General features: G+C 37.2%; 1 long non-coding RNA gene across 1 annotated transcript in view; it reads right to left on the bottom strand.

Moving 5' to 3' along the window:
* Nucleotides 1-13,670, bottom strand: part of LOC105481911 (uncharacterized) — a 199,198-nt gene extending 185,528 nt beyond the window's left edge. Inside the window, exons 1-4 of the long non-coding RNA XR_011625371.1 lie at nt 13,484-13,670; nt 12,659-12,754; nt 7,970-8,064; nt 7,626-7,666 (exon numbers count right to left, since the gene is read on the bottom strand). This is a non-coding gene — a long non-coding RNA (uncharacterized lncRNA). The remainder of the gene's footprint in view (nt 1-7,625; nt 7,667-7,969; nt 8,065-12,658; nt 12,755-13,483) is intronic.
* Between the last annotated feature and the right edge of the window lie 5,476 nt (nt 13,671-19,146).

Here is a 19,146-nt window from a genome sequence, read left to right as displayed (position 1 = left end):
TACCGGGAAGATTTGGCTTCGGTGACAGGAACACCAGGAAGACTGAAATACGGAAAATAAACTTTACCTCTTTATAATTTCTCCTACAGCCAGGCCAAACTGTCTAACTTGAGAACTACTGATCTAAGAGACACATTACAAAAAATAGCATCTGAACCCAGACATTTCTTAGGGGCCACAACATTCCATCACTTAATCAGGAAAATACTTACCAAGGACTTAATTATAAATAGCAAAGAGTACAAAATTAGATCTCTCTTAAAAACACAATCTTTGCCCATAAAGAACTCCCATGTTAAACTCTCCATTTTCCTCCATTATCTAACACTAAATATGAATGCATAATTCTGGGAAAGCTTGTTTTCTGGATTCACTTTAGGGACTGGAGTTTCCCTAAGTGGATGTAAACACACACATACAGACATGCACACACACCCACATACAGAAAACATGTTCAAACTTCAAACTTAGCATTTCTGGATTTATAAGGAGACAACTGGAGTACAAGACATAAAATCCTTGCCACTGTCATTGTTATCACCACTCTTCCTTCTGATTTATTCCCTTCTTTTCTCACCTCTTTCTTTTCTTCTATCACCTGTCATTTCTCCTGTGACTCTCAGATTTCACATGGGAAAGTCTGCTTTCTACTAACATCTCTGTGCTCTATAGTCCCCCTTGCCTCCTGTTCAGGCAGAGAATGGACTAATCATTAGAGTTGCAAGGTTTCAGTTTCCTTACTCATTGCATAAATGGGTTTAGAATATTTTTCCAAACAAAGATACATTCATCTTTTATTTTTCTTACTCCTGGGCTCAGTGCCACTCAGACGCTTGAGAGTACAAGATAACCAAAGTTGTTTGTAAATGAATGTAATAATTCCAAGTTTGTTTATCATAGTTCCAACACTGATGAATTTGCAAGTCTCTGCTTTTATTAAGAGTAGATATAAGAAATGGTGTTTGGTGAACATGTCCTGCTTCTGCAGAATCATTTGTCTAGACATTGTTGCTATTCGTGTTGCTAATAAGACACTTTGATTTGCTCATTTATTTAATAAGCATTTGCCAAGTTCCTATTATCTTTGGATGATAGGAAATATAAAGATAAGTAAGTTATAGTTTTGTCTCCTAAGGAAACCCACAGTCTACAGAGGAAATGTACAAGTACACAAGTAATTTTCATATGATTCAACAAATTCTATAGCAGAAACAAACACAAAGTGCAATTGAAACTCAGAGGAAGGCAGATCTACCTCTCCTTGGTGGGGCCTGGAAAGTTCTCAGAAGAAGTGTGACATCTGAGCCACATACTGAAGAAAGAATACAAATTTGCCAAGCTGAAAATCTATGAACTGGAGAGAAAAGAAACTATGTGTACCATGGCATGGAAGAACAGCTTAACAATATATCTAGAGAACAAGGTGCACATAATTAAGTGAAGGAAATAAGGTTCAGGAGAAATGTAAGGATGCAATTCATAATGATCTTGTATACCGTACTAGAGATTGGCCTTTAACCTGAGGAATAAATGGAAATCACTGAAGCATGAGAGCATGCATGCTTCAATGATTCTTTTTTTTTTTTTTTTTTGAGACAGAGTCTCGCTCTGTCGCCCAGGCTGGAGTGCAGTGGCCGGATCTCAGCTCACTGCAAGCTCCACCTCTTGGGTTCACGCCATTCTCCTGCCTCAGCCTCCCGAGTAGCTGGGACTACAGGCGCCCGCCACCTCGCCCAGCTAGTTTTTTGTATTTTTTAGTAGAGACGGGGTTTCACCGTGTTAGCCAGGATGGTCTTGATCTCCTGACCTCGTGATCCACCCGTCTCGGCCTCCCAAAGTGCTGGGATTACAGGCTTGAGCCACCGCGCCCAGCCGCTTCAATGATTCTTATGCATGAGAGTAGCATGATCAGATTTGCACTTAACAAAATCACTTTGATCACAATAGAGGAAAAATTGGAAAAAGATACTATGAGACAGATGACCAACTAAAAGAAATAATATGAACCTAATCCTAGTAGTGGCCAGAGGGTGACTGCCAAGGAGACAGACTAGAGAGACATTTAGGAGATAAGCTAAATAGAATCAGGTGATTAATTTGTATGTGAAGGAGGAGGAAGGGCAGAGGGGAAAGTAACAAAACAGGAAAGCCTCAAGCATAATGCCCAGATTTCCAACATGCAAAGCTGGATGATGGCTTTGACTTCATTGAGCTAAACAATTTAGGTGCAGGAAAATCTGGAGCTCAAGATGAAGAGTTGTTCTGGAAATGTTGAATTCAAATAGTCTATGAGATAGCCTAATAGAGATAAACAGGTGGTTGTTATACATGAGTCAGGATCTCAGGAGAAAGGCGAGACAGATAAGACATCAGGGCTAGACAGATAAAACATATAGGTAGTAGTTTTTTGTTTGTTTTACTTTTTATTGTATAAATTTAAGGTGTTTAGCAGAATGTTTATATATATATATATATATTTACTATATGTGACCATATAGATATACATATATATATAGTAAAGTGGTTACTACAATCAAGCTAATTATATAGGGTGAAACAGAAAGCAAATCCAAAAGGATCAGACTTAGAAATTAATATGCAGAAACCCTGCCCAAATGGAGACTAACATTAACATTCATTTAGTCACTCAGGCAGTTGGCTCTATCTTCCAAGACAAACCAATGTAATTTTTTCAAGAAAAACTATGATAGCTTTCTTAACCTTGCCATTTATCAAAACCAAACTCTCTCTTCTCTTGGGTTTTAGACATTTGTGCATTACACTTATTGTGTATTTCCCAGTAAATGTAACCCAAATATCAATGGCCTTATGTGTTTATTCCTGACTTTACTCTTGAGATTCTGGACAAGAGAGACCTTCCACAGATCTGGGGTACCTCTTTTCAGTGTAATGTGTGTTTTTCTACTCCAGATTTTTAAAAATTGCTTACTAGAAATGAAATAATTATGTCAAGCATTGAAAGAAACACTATTGAAACTTTATAGTTATTCGAACTTTTAAAGTATTCTAAATATTTCCTTCAAACAATAAATGCTGACCTCTAAAAAAAATCAGTACAATGGCTTCCTGATATGGACAGCTTCCTACTTTATAAGGTATTCATTATCATCTCATTCAAATTCTGCAGTTCAAAGAATTTCTTTTAAAAGCAAGAACAAAAAATAATTTAGTAAAAGTTAAAAATTATTCCTGAATCTCACTTCAGTATAGTTAGATTTTGCAGCACAATAAGGTTCTAATCACACCCTGATTGGTACAGATTTATGCAAAGAGTTTATACAAGAATTAATGGACATTAAGAAAATCACTGCATGCATACTGATATGTGATTATGCCTGAAGACATGTAGAGCCACCCACAGCTGGAAACATGCTAAAATAATAAGGCTACAGTCAGAAATGCTGTTTTAATTATGAATTTCTTTTCTATTTTTAGATAGTACTGATCTTCACTTGTATTAGAGATACATTATTTTTATTTAAATTTTTGTTCCTTAAAACTCCTATATGTAGAAAATTTTTTAAAAAAATCACTGACACATATCCATAAAATTACTAAGCAGAGTTTTTATTTTCAGGTCAAAGAGAAAAAATAATAATAAAGTCACAAATGAATGTATGAACTTAATTAAATTAGATAAATGAGGTTTAAAATATGTTTGTGTGATACAAGTATTGTTATAATGAATATAAGAAGGATAAAAGACATACTTAGAGGCCACCCAAAAGAACCACACTGTCCTAGCATTCATCTCTTAGCTTTGAGATTATCTCTGAATTATGAAGGGAGGAAATTATTATTTATTGAGCAGGCACCTAGTCAGTTATATATTAATGCACACTTTACCTAACTTACTTTTCAGTGTACAACTTCTTTTTCCTTTATGAAATGGAACCAATATTACTGGAAATATTGGTTCCATTTCATAAAGGAAAAAGAAGTTTATATAAAGGCCTTGTGATGGTTTTAAAATATCGTGAAATCCATTGCAAAGGTGAGGTTTAATTCTCTTCTCCTTAAGTGTGGGTAGATTTAGTGACTTAGAATATGGCAGAAGTATCAGTTTGTGCCTTCTGAAACTGGATCATAAAAGACAGCCTTCCTACTTGTACTCTGTCTTTCTTGGATGGCTCATTCTGAGGAACACTAACTGCCATGTCATGAAAATACTCAAGCAGCCTGTATTAATCAGCTCGGTCTCTCACACCACAGGCTGTGTGACTTAAATAACAGAAATTGGTTTTTCACAGTTCTGGAGACTGGGAAGTTCAAGAGCAAGGTGCTAACCTATCAGTTCCTGGTGAGAGGTCTTTTCCTGGCTTACAGACAGCCACCTTCTTGCTAGGTCCCCTCATGGCAAAAAGACAGAGCTCCGGTGTCTCTTCATCTTTTTATAAGAGCATCGGCCTGATCATATTAGGGACCCATCCTTAAGACTTCATTTAACCTTTTTCACCTCCTCACAGGCCCTGTCTCTAAACAGAGTCACATTTGGGGCTAGTATTTCAACATATAAATTTAAAGGGGACACAAAGATGCAGTCTATAACACAGCCCTGTGGAAAGGTTAATGTGGTAAGAAACTAAGGCCCCCTGCCAAGAGCTACGTGAGTGAACCAGCTTGCAGGCAGTTCTTCTAGCTCCAGTCAAGCCTTCAGATTACTGTACCCCTGGTCACTATCTCGAATGCAACCTCATAAGAAATCCTGAGGCAGAGTCACCCAGCTAAGCTGATCCTATATATCTTACTCTAAGTATCTAAATATCTTACAATGTGAGAAAATACTTAGAGTAAGATATTGGCTTTTAAATAAATATTGGAGAAGCAGTGTGCGTAGTGGAAAGAGCATATACACTTCAACAGTTAGAAAAATTTGGCTTCTAATTCCTGTTTTACCACTTACTATCTATTGCTGCCAAATTCTCCCCCCAAATAGCAACTTAAACAATAACTATTTAAAAGCCCATTCATTTACTATGAGAGTTCACACATACTAGCTCAGTTAATCCTTATAACAACTTTGAGATAATGTTTTATAATACTACACACAAAATATATTTTTGTAATTAAAAATAATTTTTAAATAAAATAAATTACTTTGACATTATGAAATTGGTTGTACCTCCCAAGAATGCTCCAATCAATCTACTTCTCTCCATCTCCACTATGACTACCCAGATCTATATGCCACATCATCTGTAGCCTGGATGACCTCAGTGGCCTAACTAGTTCCTTGCTTTTATAGTTTTCTTCCCCATAGCAGGAGGAGTGAATTTTAAAGATGTAAATCAAACTACAATAATCTGCTACTTAAAACCTTTCCATGACTTCATGTGATTCTTTTTGCTGGTTACACTTAATATATCTAAATGACAGTGAATGGTACTAATCATGTGGTCACTTAATTGATGGCAATTCATTGCAACTACAATGTAATATATATGCATGATGTTTCTTCATTCATTTCCTTTCATTTCCCCACACTGGTCTTTTTTCTGTCCCATGAACCCATTCAATCCTCAATCTGGGCTCAGGATCTTTGCAACTTACAACCAAGAAAGAAGATGAGCTCAATGGAATAAAAGATGAGCTCATAAGTTTAAAAAGTAATTGACTAGCTAAAAGAGTGTAAACACTAAGAAATAAAGACAGGATACTGAACATTTTAGACCATAGGTAAGAATATAAATAAAACTTATCGAACACTTAAATATTTCACTCATTATAAAGATAGAAAAATCTATATTTATAAGTAACCTAAACAAATCGGAGTTTATTTGCATTCCCAATTCTCTAGCCAAATTACAATAACCACCAGTACCTAGGTAAATAAGTGAATTTGCCTCTCTGTTCTCTGTTCTGTATATCTATGCAGTAAAAATGAAAATAACTATAGTAGACTTACCTCCTTAGTTAGGCTTTAGGTTTTTATATTTCATAAGACAAAAAGTCAAATATGGTCAAAATTGCTATTGAAAGTCTCTTAAAAGACCCACATACAAAACCAATATACCATTTCTCAATAAGTCAATCATATCTTTCCTTCCAGACGTAGATTAAACCTTCTGGTTTAACATCCAATAAATGATGAACGTTTGAATCACAATTTCACATTATGATCTCTTTCTATGAGAAGCATGAAAGAACTGAGAGCACCTGAGGAAGAACAACAGCTCACACCTTCCCTCTCACACTTACTTTGAGGTCATAGACACACTGAATAGAATGATGAAATCACCTCTACTATTTCTCTGTCTCTTCTCGCTCTCTCTTCTTAACCCCCTCATGTTAAGGTTGCTTAAATTGAGACAATAGTAATAGGCAGAAGCAGAGCTAAATGGAAAACTCTCCAGCAATCATCCTCCCAAAAAGAACACCAAATTAAACAACTATCCATACAAGAAAGCAGGCGTCATAAGAACCAAAAATCAGACGAGCAATCAGAGTTTAAACTGGTTTAAACATCATATCAAGGAAAGAGACACTGAAGAGGATAGGAAAGGCAGTCTTGAACTGCCGACATCACCCCTCCCCAATCCTGCAATGGTGATTCCATGGTGTGGTGAGAGAATCTGTGTGCTTGAGGAAGGGAGAGTGCAGTGATTACGGGAGTTTGCATTGGAACTCAGTACTGCGCTGTCAGCAGAAATCCACATGGGGCAGAATTCAGCCAGTGCCCACAGAGGGAGCATTTAGACCAGCCATAGACTGAGAGGAATCATCCACTCCAGTGGTTGGAACCTGAGTTTTGGCAAGCGCCCTCACATAGGCTAAAGTGCTCTGGGGTCCTAAATAAATTTGAAAGGCATCCCATGCCACAAGGACTGCAATTCCTGGGCAAGTCTTGGTGCTGTGCTGGGCTCAGAGCCAGTAGACTTGGGTGCACAACCTAGTGAGACACCAGCCAGGACAGCAAGGGAGTGCTTGCATCACTCCTCCTTTAATCCCAGGTAGCAGCTCTGGGAGAGACTTCATTCTCCTTGAGGAAAGTACAAAGGACTTTGTCTTGCAACTTGGATACCAGCTCAGTCATGGTAGAATCGGGCACTAGGCAGAGTCCTGAGGCCCCCTTTCTAGGCCCTACCAGCCAGGAAACATTTCTAGACACAGCCTGGGACAAGAGGGAACCTGCTGCCTTGAAGGAAAAGACCCAGTTTTGGCAGGATTTATCACCTGCTGACTGAAGAGCCACACCCCAGCCCAGGGCCTTGCATAAACACCAGTGGTACCCAGGGAATGGTCACACGGGCCTTGGATGAGACCCAGGCCCGTGCTGGCTTCACAGGTGACCCAGTGTATTCCCGGCTGTAATGGCCACAAGGAGAGGTTCCTTTTGCTTGAGGAAAGGAGAGGGAAGAATAAAGGGGACTTTATCTTGCAGCTTAGGCACCAGCTCAGCCAGAGGGGGTTAGAAAATTAAGCACGGTCCTGAGGTCCTTAATTGCATACCTTAGCTCCTGTATGGCATTTATGGACCCAGCCTGGGCCACAGGAGAGCTTGCTGCCCTGAAGAGAAAGACTCATGCCTGGAAGAATTCACCACACGCTGACTGAAAAGCCCTTGGACCTTGAGTGAACATCAGTGGAGCCCAAACAGTACTCACCATAGGTGTCACGTGGTGGTGGCCACAGGGAGAGAATTCTTCTGCATGAGGAAAGGAAAGATAAGAGTGAGAAGGACTTTCTCTTGGGGCTTGGGTGCCAGGTCAGCTGCAGTTTTAGAATAGCAAGCAAATTCCTAAGGTTTCCAACTCCAGGCCCTGGCTCCTGGATGACAATCGTGGACCTGCCCTGGGCCGGGGTGTGGCTCACTGCCCTGAAGGGAAGGGCATCATAAGCCTGACTGAATTCATCACCTGCTCTCTGAAGAGCTCTTGGACGTTGGGCCAGGCAGTGGTCACTGTGGGACTCAGGCGAGACCCAGCATTGTACTGATTTCAGGTCTTACCCGGTATAGTCCTGGTGGTGGTGGCCAGAGGGGTGCTTGTGTAATCCTTCCCCAAGTTCCAGGCAGCTCAGCACAAAGAGAGAGACTCCAGTATTCTGGAGGAAAATAAGGGAAGAGAACAACAGTCTCTGCCTGGTAATCCGAGAAATTTTCTTGGATCTTACCCAGGTCCACCAAAGTAGTACCTCTTCAAGTCTGAAAGAGCTATAATGTTACTGGGCTCGCGGTGCCCACTAATGAATATATGGCCTCAGTGACCAATAATTTAGATCACAACACTCAATTCCTTTTGAAAACTCAGAAAGCCTTCCCAAGAAGTATAGATACAAACAAACTCACACTGGAAAGACCTACAATACTTAACTTTTAATGCCCAGACGTCAACAAACATCACAAGCGTTAAGACCATCCAAGAAAACATGACTTCACCAAACAAACTAAATAAAGTACAATTACCAATCTCAAAGTTACAGAGATAGGTGACCTTTCAGATGGAAAATTCAAACTAGCTGTTTTGCAGAAGCTCAATGAAACCACAAAAGACATAGAATAAGCAAATCTATGCTGAGCAAAAAGAACAAAACTGAAAGAATCACATTATCTGACCTCAAATTATATTACAGAGCTCTAGTAACCAAAACAACATAGTTCTGGGATAAAAACAGACATGTAGAAGAATGGAACAGAATAAGGAACCCAGAGATAAATCTGTACATTAACAGTGAACTCATTTTCAACAAAGGTGCCAAGAACATTGGGGAAAGAACAGTCTCTTCAATAAATGGTGCCAGGAAAACTGCATTTCCATATGCAGAAGAATGAAGCTAGATCCCTCTTTCTCACCATATACAAAAATCAAATCAAAATGGATTAAAGATTAATTCTAAGACCTCAAACTATGAAACTACTAAACAAAAACATTGAGGAAACTCTCCGGGACATTGGTCTGGGCAAAGATTTATCAAGTAATACCCCAAAGGCACAGGCAACCGAACCAAAAATGCACAAATGGGATCACATTAAGTCAAAAAGCTTCTGCACAGCAAAGGAAACAATCAACAATGTGAAGAGAAACCCCACAAATGGGGAGAAAATACTTGCAAACTATCCATCTGACAAGGAATTAATAACCAGAATATATAAGGAGCTTAAACAATTAAATAGGAAAAAAATCTAATAATCTGATTTTAAAATGGGCAAAAGATCTGAATAGACATTTCTCAAAAGAAGATATACAAATAACAGACATATAAAAAGGTGGTCATCATCATCGATGATCAGAGAAATGCAAATCAAGACTACAATGAGATGTCATCTCACCTTAGTAAAAAATGGCTTATATACAAAAAAAGCAGGCAATAACAAATGCTGGTGAGGAGGTGGAGGAAAGAGAACCCTCACGCACTGTTGAAGGGAATGTAAATTAGTACAACCACTATGGAGAACAGCATGGAGATTCCTCAAAAAACTAAAAATAGAACTACCATACAATCCAGCAATCCACTGCTAGGTATATTGCCAAAAGAAAGGACATCAGTATGTCAAAGCAATATCTGAACTCCTATGTTTACTGTAGCACTAGTCATGATAGGCAAGATTTGGAAGCAACCTAAGTGTCCATCAACAGATGAATGGATAAAGAAAATGTGGTACATGCAAACCACGGAGTACTATTCAGCCATATAAAAGAATGAGATCCTGTCATTTGCAGCAACATGGATGGAACTGGAGTCATTATACTAAGTGAAATAAGCCAGGCACAGAAAGACAAACATCGCACATTCTCACTTATTTGTGGAAGCTAAAAATTAAGACAATTGAACTAATGGAGATAGACAGTAGAAGGACGGTTACCAGAGGCTGGGAAAGATGGGGTAGGGGAAGGTGGGGATGGCTAATAGGTACAAAAATATAGTTAGGTAGAATGACTAAGATCTAGTACTTATAGCACATCAGAGTGACTACAGTCAACAATAATGTATTGTACATTTAAAAATAATTAAAAGTATAATTGGATTGTTTATAACACAGAAAAATTATAAATGCTTGAGGTGATATATTCTACAAATTTTTCCTAAATTAAGTCCACAGATGATGTGACTCCAGAGCATTTATATAAGACCACTACCTGCCCCAAATGAATGATAGCTGACGGGAGATGGGGGCAGACACCTTGTTCTTGCTTTTAGCCATATCTAGTCCCCACGTGACTTACTCTAGGTTATAAAGGGTGACCACTGAATCAGGAAACACAAATACAGAATAAATGGTTTATGGGAAACTCATTATAATATACATTAAAATAATAATATCTGTATTTCCAAATGCTATGGTCACCCTGTACATAAAACAGTATGAACAATTATAGTCCCTATGCTCTGAGAGTCAATAAACTAAAATAAATAAATAATTGTTGCAGAGAAAAGCACAAAATTGGCAAGAAAATTTAGCCAAAATAACTATGTCAAACTCATAGCTAAAAATTCAAAAGAAAAATGTATGTGTCAGCAAATATGTCCAGTTTTTCTTTAACTGGTAAGAAAGGAGATATTGTCATGACACACAATTTTGTCTCAGTTTCTATCCTTAAAATTGTTACTTTACACTTACACACCCAACCAATCAAGAAATTAGAAATATACGTTTGAATTATTTACCCACCACTGAGTAGATGTTTGAACAAAGCCTTTTTCTTTTCTTTTCAATTTTTAATTGACAAATAACAATTATATATGCATTTATTGTGTACAACATATTTTGAAATATGTATATATGGTGGATTGGCTAAATTGAGCTAATGAACATATGCATTATCTCACACAGTTATCATATTTGGGGTGAGAACACATAAAACCTACTCCCTTAGCATTTTTCAATACAATAAATCATACAAAACCTTTCTTTACAAACTCCAAGCCCATGCCTAAAAAGTAAAAGTTGGAAAAACTTTCTACCTGTTAGTTTTAGCAAACTTCACCTTCTCCTTGGAAGAAAAGCAAATATATGTTAACTGGAAGGTTGATAGGAAAACCTGCTGATTTCCAGGCAAACTGGGTGTGTTGGGTTAGAAAAAAGAATGTTCTCATTGATTTAGATTGGACACCTGGTAAGCCCTTTAGAAGACTCTGTACCTGTCTCAGAAAAGAGCAATATAGGCCCAAAATGACCAACCAGATAGACAGAATCATGTTCATTCCATTTTCTGCCAAGAGTTTTGTAAAAACTACAGGCATAAAAAATTAAAGGTTTTATTGCAGGACAGATGGGCATGCATGCTGGGAAGCCATATAGCTGGCCCACACAAAACGGATGAACAATCCCTGATTTTCATAACACTTCACTTGAAGACACAGCATATTTCCTGCCTGAGCAAAGAAGCCAAGGGAATAGGAAAGACTCCTTTCTAATATTTTTCCAGATAGTTAAAAGTGATTGTCTAGAGAATTTCCATTTGCAGTTAGCTTGGCATGCCTTTTACCAGAATTCATTATTCCACTCAGCTTTAGAAGCCTGGGGGAGGTGGGGAAGAAGGGTTGTGTCCACATGGTCTTGATCTCTACTATCTGTTAATCCTATCTAACTAGGGCAGTCCCTGAGTTACATGATTTCTTCTCTGGGGCTATTTATATTTAACACAAGATTCAAGAAATGGTCTCCAAACCCTAGTCTGGGAAACATTAAAAAGACAGATTCTTTTATACAATTTAGCAAGTTTGGATGGGAGGAGGTGTTGTTAGAAAACTGTATTTTCTCCAGTATTCCCAATAAACAGACTCCCATTTGGTAATCACTACTTACAAGATCAAAAAGTATTAGAACTCAGACTAATAAATCGCTAAAGTAGAATTTAATGCATGAGCAATGGAAATAAACATTTTGGAAGGGAAATCATACACCAGCAGCTGCCTATTAACCTTTGCATAAATTTAACTGGGTTGAGCGGTTTTAAGTTTTCATCTAGACAATATCTGAATACAGAAAGTTTAGACTAAATGGCTCCCAACTTCACTTCAAGAACTGTATGCAGTGATGAGCTTGTAAATTAACCACATCTCCAGGAAAAGATGTATGCATATATATCTCTCATATACATATATATATACACATGCACACATATGTTTATTAGAAATTCTGCTGATGTAAAACATGTAACCTACAATTCACAAAATAATAAATATATAATATTCTTTATTGTAAACTTCATATACATTTAACTTCAGTGTGACTTGCTATTTCTTAAAAATCCACTCTCAGTTTTTATAATTATATGCCAACAATAGTGTCACAAAATCAGACTATGAATATATGCTTGATTACTATCCAATTCAGCACAGAAATCACTCAGATCATTAAGAAATGAGTGTAGTTATGACAAAATGTTGGTTGATAATTTTGTTTACATTAAGGAATAAGATGAAAGTGAAATAAGCCATGTGCTGGAAATTCACTCATTCGTCAATAAAGTGAGTGACTTCTTTGCTAAATTAGATAACAGTTTGTAAATACTGGCAGAAATGTCTTCATGTTTTTTATGCTATTCACAATATCATAGCCACAGACAGGACACTTTAAGTTTATTCAGCATTTAACATTTTCTCCATCACTTCTAAAATGTAGGCAATCAACAAAACGTTAAATCAAGCCCTGATTTGCACCATTTGCTGATTGCTGTAGTATAAAGACTCCCACCTGGTCGATTTTAAGTTACCAACATGAAGTCTCTGAGGGCCAAGTTTGGAAGAGATGCAAAGAAGTGTCTCTGTCACCAGATAATTGATATATAACCTGAAGAGCAGAGATAATAGTTAAAAGTGATAAAAGAATTAGGAAGTAATAAATTTTGAATATTGAGTTATTTTATATTAATATAAATTAATTGTGTTTATATAATTTAATTTTTAATAATGATTGTGTTGGCCAAGGGTGGTGGCTCACGCCTGTAATCCCAGCACTTTGGGAGGCTGAGGCAGGCAGATCACCAGAGGTCAGGAATTCGAGATCAGTCTGACCAACATGGAGAAACACCGTCTCTACTAAAAATATAAAATTAGCCGGGCGTGGTGGCGTGTGCCTGTAATCCCAGCTACTCAGGAGGCTGAGGCAGGAGAATCGCTTGAACCCAGGAGGCGGAGGTTACTATGAACTGAGATCACACCGTTGCACTCCAGCCTGGGCAACAAGAGGGAAACTCCATTTCAAAAAAAAATATATATATATATATATATATATATATATATATAATGATTGTGTTTAACAACTACTTCACAAAATTTCTGAAAATTTTACAGTTGACTCTCTCAAGCCAGTTAGCACCACTTAAAGCCATTGTTACATGTTTGCTTGCAAATATTCAGATGGGAAGAGGCAAGGCAAAATAGATAAGTTAGCCAATGCTATGGGTGGAGGTTAGGAGAGCAGGAGTATGTGGAATAAAAATGTAGAAAAAAATGTTCTTACCTGTTTGCAACCTTAACTCCCAGAGATTACCATTTCAATGTTGTAATAGGAACTCACCAGCAGGATTCTCCACAGAAGAATGGATATCAACCAATGGATAGTGGACCTCCGTCTCTGGCCATGGCACCATCTCTCAAAGCAATGGTCCAGTGGTTTTCAATCCTGGTGATCATCAGAATCACCTATGTTGTTGTTGTTGTTGTTGTTGTTGTTGCTGCTGTTGTTTTTAATGCAGGCATCAGGGTCACCTAAACCAGAATTTCCTAAGGTAAGTCCACTTTCCAATCTACTTTGAAATTTTAACCCAGAATGTTCACTGTTAATGGCATCTACTTGGCTTAAGTTCATATTAGTGAGAGTCAATTTCTAAAAGTTCACCCTGAAACTAGGTAACTACTCACATCAATTTCAACAAGTATATAAAATAATTAATTTCTGTGTTTAAATGGGAAATTATATGCAGTGTGTTCTTTTTAGAATCAGCTATAATAAAATGAGACATTTCATTTATAAAATTTCTTAACAATGTTTTCTTCTAATAACCAGCCATAAATTCCCCATGAGTGAAAAGTTTATGTTCACAGTATTATGTTGCCTTTCTGTATTTTCAAAATTGAAAGATGAAGAAGAAACAAACTTTGATCTGACTGACATTATGATGACAGGAACAGAGAGAGACATTTTTAGGACATATTTTCAAAACTGTGCACATGAAATGACATTTCAAGTTTGGGAAATCATATTACTTTAAATGGGATTTACATGGTTACATTCCAAACTACTTTGAAATGTTAACCTAGAATGTTCACTTTTGATGGTGTCTATTTGATTTAAGCTCATGCTGGATAACTTAAAAGTTGCCATTTCCACACTCAAGTATTTCAAAATTTTGAAATAACCATCTAACATTTGTAAGGTTCTAATCAACTTTAACAAAAAATAATTAGCAAACTAGGTAAAAATTATTTTAAAAGCAAAATTCAAAACTATTTCCAAAAATGTTTATATAATCAAAACGGTGTAAAAACAATATTTAAAAGGATTGCAATTCTGAACGTGAATTTAGAAATATTGGTAATCACCTTATATTCTAATGCTTAGCATTAGAACAAAAGCATCATATCAGGCCATTTATTTTCACTGCCTAAATTGTTAACTTCGAATGTGGTCACATTTTAACCATTTTCCTAGATGACGCTGTCTTTGGAGGTCAGCATTCTCATAACATATAAGCAGTTTTGCCAAAACCCCTCCCTGAGTCTCTATTTTTTCCATTTACATTTGTCTTCTCCTCCACACCTCACAATGGTAGTGTCAGTATTGGTAACAGTGTTCCCAAAAGCATGAATCACTTTGCATGATAATCACTTAAAGTTAGTAGTACAACTGCAAGCCAATCTATGGGCCAGTTTAGGGTTCAATTATCCATGTGCCCCTAAATTAACACCAAATTTTACAGATTAATTCACCGTCAGGGTATAGGTAGAAAACTGTGAGTACAAACCATGAAATGTCTCTATCCACAGTGCTAGCTTTCCAATTCATTTCATCTTTGTTCATTTTTTTTCCGTGTTTATTGCTGACAAACAAGTGTATATATTAGTCAGATACCACCTAATGTTCTTTGGCACTTATTACATTTCCCATTAAGCTAAAATCCTAAAATAGCTTTTTAAATACTGAATTTGTATCTCTGCCAATATGAAATTGTGAAAGCTTCCTTATCCATTTATTGCATCAAATACTTGATTTCCCCAGATGCTAAATCATTAATCTTGTCTGGATGTATTTCAAGACCAAAGCTCCCATTTTAATAAATTTACATGACAACCAACAATAAATCTTCAGAGGCCCGTCTTTCTGGCTCATGACCTGTCTAAATCCTCTACCTGAAGCTGATACCTACACTACTTATAGATTTGGAAACAAAGAACATATTTAGGAGATTGCACTTAGACAGAGGCAGCAAGAAATCTTCCTTTTATGCATTTTTCTCCTTTCCAAGCACACGCAATAAATTTATACCTCTGCAGGTTAACAGAAAACATGGATGTTATTATACATACTGTTTTGTTCCCTCTGGCTGTCTTCAAAATATCTAAGACCAGGGCCTCAAAAAATTTTCTGTAACAGAACTCTGCTGCCACCAACTGAACACATTCACCCAATGCAAGTAGGTTTTGTTTTTTGGTTGGGTTTTTTTTTTTCCACAAATTAGTGCTGAAAAAGCAGATGAAGGGAAGACACATATTCTCTTTGCCCACATCCCAAACCCTAGTCATAACTCCATTTTTAATCAGTAATACCATGTGAGCATTGAAAGAGGGCTGAGAATTCATATCTTGACATTAGCAATGGCAGCCCTCCCTTTGCAACTCTAAACCACTTTATGTTAATAGAAAACTCCTCCTTTATTTGTAAGCAAAGGGCACCTGTTTTATTCGTACAAACAAGCATAAATCAAAGACTTTGTGCCAGGAGTGGCAGGTCATGAAATGGTAATGTTGGCCTGGCCGTTGAGCTGGACTAAGTGGAAGTCTTTGAATCAATAATGGTTACCAGGTCAGAAAAGCAAACTCCTCTAATCTCATTCTCACTGGCGAACTCTTGTAAAAAAATTCAACGTAGCCTTCACAGGTGGCCCTAATTTCTTGTTCCCAAGCCAAATCCACTTTGATCTTTTAAAGGGGTAAGAGACTATTTAGTCAGTTTGTCTTAGACCTTTCCAACACATTAGAATCACCTAGTAAAATACAAACTTCAAGGCCCCTCCTCAGAACTCCCAGTTAGCGCCTCTCAAAAGGGAATTTGGGCAACAGCGTATTTTTTAGTCCACAGGAAATCCTGAAATACAGCCAGAGTTGAAGAGTACTAGCTTAGGCCTATTCTCTCATTTCCTAAATGGGGGAACAGGTTTGGAAGAGTAAAAACAATCAACAAGAATGTATGCACACACCCTTAAGGAAAACCTTGAGGAGGCCTAGAACATTGGGTTTGGAGAGTGTGATGCCTGGCTTCACTAAGGAGGCTTATCCAAAAGGAAGCACATCCTAGCATGTTGATCTTTGCCATATTCCTTTGTTCTCTTGAACAATTCAACATAAGCAGGATAAAAACGCTTTAACGGTCAAAAAAAAAAACACAGCCTTTGGAAGACAATAAGAAAAATAACTTCACTTTATTTTCATTTCATACCTGTCCCATTTAGCTTGAAATTTTTGCCCTCTTGAGCCTTATGAGTACTGAAAATATATTTACTGTGAGCCAAATATGACCTAATTTGTTAATTACCATGACCCTGATATTTTCCTTTAACATAGACAGCCCAAATATGGAATGTTTTAAGTAAAATTAATATATATTTGAAGTTTTTTATTTATTCAACTTGTTTATAGTATGTAGAAGGAAACAATTTAACATATGGTATGCTGATATTTTTATCTACAGTTTCCTAATTTTCTTACCTCCGTCTCTGGAAGAATCATTTTAGATTACTTCTAGTGCCTTATGAAAAAACCCACCATCACTACCCAAGAAAGCAAATTAATGCTTTATGTTTCTCCTACTTCTTGGACCGTCCCAACTCTACTAGCCCCTGGCCCATTCAAACATAGCCCTAGCTCACCCAGCAGTAATTTTGCTGCAAGTCAAACCCTGATCCTTCTGCCTTTTTGCTTAGTAGTGTCTTTAACCCGCTCTCCTAGTGAGCATTCAAGAATCTTTGACATTAAATGGGTATTGCACCCCCACCTGATTGAAATGGCTTTGACCTTGACAATAAAAAGCTGATTTCACCCAATAGGGCTTCCTAATTTTGGAAATTCAATTCACACTGACTTATCAAGGGTGAGGGGGAAGAGAAGCTAGCAAGACAGAGGTTGGTGGTGGAAGTAACTTGAGTCCAAGACAGAGAGTTATAGCTCTATACATGGCAAGACACCCACTAGAAACCTGTTGAGGTGAAGAAATGGTACACCTTCTGGGAGTAGTTAGCCCAAAGTAATAAAGTGGTCAGGCAAACAAGTTTCTTTCAGCTACAAAGCGTCAGTAGTTGGAGCAGCATAGGGGCACAAGCAAGACTGCTTTGGTACCCACGTGGGAAAGTGTAAAGCTAAAAACGAGAGCATGTTTTCTTCCTGCTTGTTAACAATACAGAATGGAATTGGGAATTCTGAGGACACTGGAGAAAACAAATATGATTTTGACCCTTAAAGGACTTCAGAATATCAATGAAAGACAGGGAAATCCAATGAATATGGTTACTCAAATGCCAGAGGGCAGATTACAAGAAAGAGGTCAAATCAAAAAAAAAAAAAAAAAGAAGAAGAAGAAAGAAAGAAAGAGAGAGAGAAAGAAAGAAGAAAGGGAAGGAAGGAAGGAAGGAAGGAAGGAAGGAAGGAAGGAAGGAAGGAAGGAAGGAAGGAAGGAAGGAAGGAAGGAAGGAAGGAAAGAAGGAAGGAAGGAAGGAAGGAAAGAAAGAAATAAAGGAAGAAAGAAAGAAAGAAAGAAAGAAAGAAAGAAAGAAAGAAAGAAAGAAAGAAAGAAAGAAAGAAAGAAAGAAAGAAAGAAAGAAAGAAAAGAAAGAAAGAGAGAGAGAGAAAGAGAAGGAAGGAAGGAAAGAAAGAGAAAGAAAGAAAGAAAGAAAGAAAAGAAAGAAAGAAAGAAAGAAAGAAAGAAAGAAAGAAAGAAAGAAAGAAAGAAAGAAAGAAAGAAAGAAAGAGAAAGAGAGAAAGAAGGAAGGAAGGAAGGAAGGAAGGGAAGAAGGAAGGAAGGAAGGAGAAAGAAAAGAAAGAAAAAGAAAAAGAAAGAAAGAAAAGAAAGAAAGGAAGGAAGGAAGGAAGGAAGGAAGGAAGGAAAGAAGGAAGGAAGGAAGGAAGAAAGAAAGAAAAAGAAAAAATATTGGGGGTTATGCTGTCTATGCTGTCATTGGAAGAAGTATATGCTAAGGAGTATACACAAAATACTTCTAGAAGTTTCCAATAAATAACTTAGGATCCATTATATCGGGGGATAAAGGTGCTGAAATCACAGAAGGAACAGCTATTGACCACCTCCTAGGTTTCACGTGCTAGTGATGGAAATTAGCCGGCTCTATCCCCAAAATGTTCGCTTCCCCACCTCCCACCTGTCCAGATATTGCATGTCTTGGAAATAACGATATGATTTCTCCTCAGTCCTGATGTATTCTTATTATCCCAAATGAGAAATTCCCACAAGAAGTGGCTAGTTGGGGAATGGAGTAGTAGGCAATATCTTGGCTAATTATTGTCATAAAAATAAATAATATTAAACCTAAATGTATTACATTTGTCAGACATTATCCTCTAATTAAATAAACACAACCAAAATAATTCCATCCAATAAGGCTACTCTTACAAGAACTAATTTCACAGTTAATTCATTCTGGTAGTGCCAATAATATAGATTTTTATAAAAATTCAATCTACAGAGATTGTACTAAAGTTCTGTTACAGCAAGGTGATTCTTGGCCTTGAATATTTTCAGGCTGAGATAATATGTTTGATGCTTTAAGGTGTAAAAATTCTGTGCTCACAACCAAAAACTTGTCTAAGTTCTTAAAGATATAAAACTTCTTTTTTATATAAAAATGTGGTTCTTTTCACTGATGCCTTAGAGCTGACACTTGCAAAGGTTAGGAATTGCATTCCACCAAAAAAGCACAAAGAAACAAACATTTGGTGGTGTTCATATGGACACTA

This window comes from Macaca nemestrina, chromosome 7 (genome assembly GCF_043159975.1).
Source record: "Macaca nemestrina isolate mMacNem1 chromosome 7, mMacNem.hap1, whole genome shotgun sequence".
NCBI classification, from domain to species: Eukaryota; Metazoa; Chordata; class Mammalia; order Primates; family Cercopithecidae; genus Macaca; species Macaca nemestrina.
The sequence above is the reverse complement of the archived record's forward strand: the minus strand, read 5'-3'. Positions and strand labels throughout refer to the sequence as shown.